The sequence below is a fragment of the Arachis duranensis genome, chromosome 10 (genome assembly GCF_000817695.3).
Source record: "Arachis duranensis cultivar V14167 chromosome 10, aradu.V14167.gnm2.J7QH, whole genome shotgun sequence".
Classification (NCBI taxonomy): domain Eukaryota; kingdom Viridiplantae; phylum Streptophyta; class Magnoliopsida; order Fabales; family Fabaceae; genus Arachis; species Arachis duranensis.
The window spans coordinates 39,659,615-39,664,957 of NC_029781.3; the positions used below are offsets into that span (position 1 = coordinate 39,659,615).

Consider the following 5,343-nt stretch of genomic DNA (forward strand, 5'->3'; position numbering starts at 1 on the left):
GCACGCGTGAGTAAGGGATTAGCATTCATTCAGCAAGAACGCTACGTTCGTTATCAATGAACGCCTGCGATAAAGCACGAAGTTTGGAGTTGAAGATTAGCCATCGACGTGTACGAGTGCATGACGCATACGCGTGGATGTGATTTTTGGAAGAAGCACGCGAATGCGAGAATTGAGCGCTGCGTGGATTTGACATTTTGCAATCCACGCATACGCGTAGATGACACGCACGTGTGGGAGGAGCATTCGTTGCATGAACACTACGTTCGTTTAGTGAACACTGCAAGGGACGCGTACACACGGATGACGCGTACGCGTCGATGAGCCACAGCACCAGGGATGCACAAGCGTGTAGCACGCATACACGTGGGTGTGAAAATGCTCCGTTCTCCAAATTAACGCTATGCTCTCCTGGAAGTGCAGTTTTGCTCAATTAATTCCATTCTGAGCCCATTTGAACTACAGCAAGCAAAGCCCACTCAGATCACTCAAGCAAAGGCACAAGGAGCATCTAAAATAGGAATTTCATTTATTTGTAATTGGTCTTCAATTTCATTTGTCATTTAGAAAATCCTATGTAAAAGCATCAGTTTCATTTCAAAGGAGGCTGGTTAGTGAGGAGGAGACAGTAGGCTGCGATAGTAGTATACAACAGTAGGAGTAGGAGTAGGAGTAGAGTAGAAGGCTCTTGCAAACACTTTTACATTTCTGCACTTTTTACATTTCAGTATTGAATTCAATTCAGCTTTATGCAATTTTAATTCTGCAATTCTCTTATGCACTTTTCATTTCTGCAAATTTTACATTTCCATTCCCATTGAGCTTGATTTAATTTCCTGTAATTTACATTTTTGGCATTTGTTCTTTGAGCTATGATCCATTAAACCCCAACTCATTAGGGGAAGGAGTTCTATTTTAATTCACATGATTAAGTGAACATCTTCTTCTTCCAAATTCCTATGGATAGCTAAGAAACAACTTCTGTTTCGATTGAGGTTCATTCACTCCAGAAGGAGGCTTGAATCTGTGAATTTTCAGTGAGCTTCGGAAGGGGAATCATGGAAGTTAGAACTGAAGCTCTGTTTCTGACAACCCTCTTGATCAACACCATTCGGGAGGAATTGAGATCTTGAGAATTTGTGTGGCTTATGGATGAGAGAAAATGCTTAACCTCTTCTCATGATAGTTGAATTAAGGAATTGGCAAGATTGATTTTGATTAGAGAGATTGGATTGACAAGGAATTGGGATCCAATCAATTTCAATATGCCATATATCTATCATATGATTGAGAAAGAAGTTGAGATCTATTTGATTCGTGATGGATTATGATACCTCTAATCCCTTATGAGTTTTTCTTTCTGTTACTTGTTGCTTTGATTCACTGTTTCCTTTAATTTCCCAACACCCAGTCCCTTTACATTTGATGCAATTTACTTTTCCTACAATTCAAGTTTCTTGCTATTTAAGATTCAGTCAATTTATTTTCTGCATTTTTAAATTACCTACAATTTATATTATGTTAGTTCAATTTCACCCAATTCACCACTGTTAGCTTAACTAAACTAATCACCATACTAAAGTTGCTTGATCCATCAATTCCTGTCAGATCGACCTCACTTTTGTAAGTTTTACTACTTGATGTGACCTGGTATACTTGCTGGTTAGATTGTGTGGAAATCCAATTTTCACCCATCACCCATGTTTTTCAAGAATTGTGTACTTTGTTCATGGGTGACTTTAGTTGTAAATGCATTGTGTTGGTAGAATCTGAGTTTCATTGTTCATCTTTGGATTTAAATTGAGTAATCACTTTACAAATGTTCAACCTTTGGTGATGTCTGGATCAAACATCTTTTGGCTTCCAATTAAAGAGCATTGTATATGTGATTTCCACTTGTTAAGGATGAATAATTGACTATTCCTTTTTGGTGCGTGCTTGATGATTGGATTGACTATTCCTTTTTATATAGTTTTTAGTATGATTTAGTTAGTTTTTAGTATATTTTTATTAGTTTTTAAGCAAAATTCACATTTTTGGACTTTATTATGATTTTGTGTGTTTTTCTATGATTTCAGGTATTTTCTAGCTGAAATTGAGGGACCTGAGCAAAAATCTGATTCAGAGGCTGACACAGGACTGCAGATGCTTTTGGATTTTGACCTACCTACACTCAAAGTGGATTTTCTGGAGCCACAGAACTCCAAATGACACGCTCTCAATTGCGTTGAAAAATAGACATCTAGTGCTTTCCAGTAATATATAATAGTTTATACTTTTCACGAGTTTGACGATGTAAAATTGCATCAAAACGCCAGCTCTCTGCCCTTTTCTGGCGTCAAAATGCCAGAACTGGCATAAAAGTTGGAGTTAAACGCCCAAACTGGCACCAAAGCTGGTGTTTAACTCTAAGGCAGACCTCTACATGTGAAAGCTTCAATTCTCAGCCCAAGCACACACCAAGTGGGCCCGGAAGTGGATTTCTGCATCACTTACTTATTTCTGTAAGCCCTAGTAACTAGTTTAGTATAAATATAACTTTTTACTATTGTATTATCATCTTGGAATCTAGGTATCTATCTTTGATCAGCTTAGGCAATCTTAGACATTGGGGGCTGGCCTCTCGGCCATGCCTGGACCTTCATCACTTATGTATTTTCAACGGTAGAGTTTCTACACACCATAGATTTAAAGTGTGGAGCTCTGCTGTTTCTCAAGTATTAATGCAAAGTACTATTGTCTTCTTATTCAATTCAAGCTTATTCTTATTCTAAGATATTCGCTTGCACTTCAACATGATGAATATGATGATCCGTGACACTCATCACTATTCTCAACCTATGAACGCGTACCTGACAACCACCCCCATTCTACCTTAGATCGAGCGTATATCTCGTAGCCTCCATTCCGAAAAATCGGAGTCTTCATGGTATAAACCTTGTCTGTGGTATTCCGAGTAGGACCTGGGAAGGGATGACTGTGACGAGCTTTAAACTCGCGAGTGTTGGGCGTAGTGATAGACGCAAAAGGATCACTGGATTCTATTCCAACATGATCGAGAACCGACAGATGATTAGCCGTGCGGTGACAACGGATTTGGAGCATTTTTACTGAGAGGACGGAAAGTAGCCATTGACAACGGTGATGCCCAACATACAGCTGCCATGGAAAGGGGTATGAAGGATTGGATAAAGGCAGTATAAAAGCAGAGATTCAGAAGGAACGATGCATCTCCATACACTTATCTGAAATTCCCACCAATGATTTACATAAGTATCTCTATCTTTATTTTACATTTTATTTATCATTTAATTATTAAAACTCCAAAACCATTTGAATCTGCCTGACTGAGATTTACAAGGTGACCATAGCTGCTTCAAGCCGAAAATCTTTGTGGGATCGACCCTTACTCACGTAAGGTTTATTACTTGGACGACCCAGTGCACTTGCTGGTTAGTTGTGCGAAGTTGTGAAAAAGAGTGAGATTACAATTGTGCGTACCAAGTTATTGGTCATGGCTTTCTTAGCCAAGTTCTTTCCTCCTCAAAAGCTGAGCAAACTTAGAGTGGATGTTCAAACCTTCAGACAGAAAGAAGGTGAATCCCTCTATGAAGCTTGGGAAAGATATAAGCAACTGACCAAAAAGTGTCCTTCTGACATGCTTTCAGAATGGACCATCCTGGACATATTCTATGATGGTCTACCTGAATTGTCTAAGATGTCATTGGAGCATTTTGCAGGTGGATCTATTCACCTGAAGAAGCTCAGGAACTCATTGACATGGTTGCAAATAACCAGTTCATGTACACTTCTGAAAGGAATCCTGTGAGTAATGGGACGCCTCAGAGGAATGAAGTTCTTGAAATTGATGCTCTGAATGCCATATTGGCTCAGAATAAAATGTTGACTCAGCAAGTTAATATGACTTCTCATAGTCTGAATGGGTTACAAAATGCATCCAACAATACTAAAGAAGAATTTTCTGAAGAAGAAGCTTATGATCCTGAGAACCCTGCAATGGCAGAGGTGAATTACATGGGTGAAGCCTATGGAAATACCTATAATCCTTCATGGAGAAATCATCCAAATTTCTCATTGAAGGATCAACAAAAGCCTCAACAAGGCATTAATAATGGTGGAAAAAACAGGCTTAGCAATAGCAAGCCTTTTCCATCATCCTCTCAGCAACAGACAGAGAATTCTGATCAGAGCCCCTCTAGCTTAGCAAACATAGTCTCTGATCTATCTAAGGCCACTCTAAGTTTCATGAATGAAACAAGGTCCTCCATTAGAAATTTGGAGGCACAAGTGGGCCAGCTGAGTAAAAGAGTCACCGAAACTCCTCCTAGTACTCTCCCAAGCAATACAGAAGAGAATCCAAAAAGAAAGTGCAAGGCCATAACTGTGAGTAACATGGCCGAACTTGGAGAGAGTGAAAAGGCAGTGATTCCTAGTGAGGAAGACCTCATGGGACGTCCTTTGAAAAAAAAGGAGTTCCCAATTGAGGAACCTGAGGCTCATCTAGAGACCATAGAGATTCCATTGAACCTCCTTTTACCATTCATGAGCTCTGATGACTATTCATCTTTTGAAAAAGATGAAGACATTGTTGAAGGGCAAGTTGCTTAGTATTTAAGAGCAATCATAAAGCTGAATGCCAAGCTATTTGGTAATGAAACTTGGGAGGATGAGCCTCCATTGCTCATTAAGGAACTGAATACCTGGGTTCAGCACACTTTACCTCAAAAGAGACAGGACCATAAGCACCATGACCTTTGAGACCTGGGGTCAGGCATAAACTTAATGCCACTCTCTATAATGGAGAAACTAGAAATCTTTGAGGTACAGGCTGCTGATGAGCGGATAATTTGTATGCTTTTTGGCATTGTTTTTAGTATGTTTTTGATATGATATAGTTAGTTTTTAGTATATTTTTATTAGTTTTTAGTTAAAATTCACTTTTCTGGACTTTACTATGAGTTTGTGTGTTTTTCTATGATTTCAGGTATTTTCTGGCTGAAATTGAGGGACCTGAGCAAAAATCTGATTTAGAGACTGAAAAGGACTGCAGATGCTGTTGGATTCTGACCTCCCTGCACTCGAAGCAGATTTTCTGGAGCTACAAAAGCCCAATCGGCGCGCTCTCAACGGCGTTGGAAAGTAGACATCCTGGGCTTTCCAGCAATATATGATAGTCCATACTTTGCTCAAGATTTGATGGCCCAAACCGGCGTTCAAAGTCACCCTCAGGAATCCCAGCGTTAAACGCTGGAACTGGCACCCAAATGGGAGTTAAACGCCCAAACTGGCACTAAAGCTGGCGTTTAACTCCAAGAAGAGTCT

At 39.6% G+C, this 5,343-nt stretch overlaps 1 non-coding gene across 1 annotated transcript; it reads right to left on the reverse strand.

Annotated features, from left to right (window-relative positions):
* Nucleotides 1-3,556: 3,556 nt before the first annotated feature.
* LOC127743724 (small nucleolar RNA R71) lies at nucleotides 3,557-3,664 on the reverse strand. The gene has a single exon (XR_008005107.1). It is a non-coding gene; the product is annotated as a small nucleolar RNA R71 (small nucleolar RNA).
* Nucleotides 3,665-5,343: the final 1,679 nt, after the last annotated feature.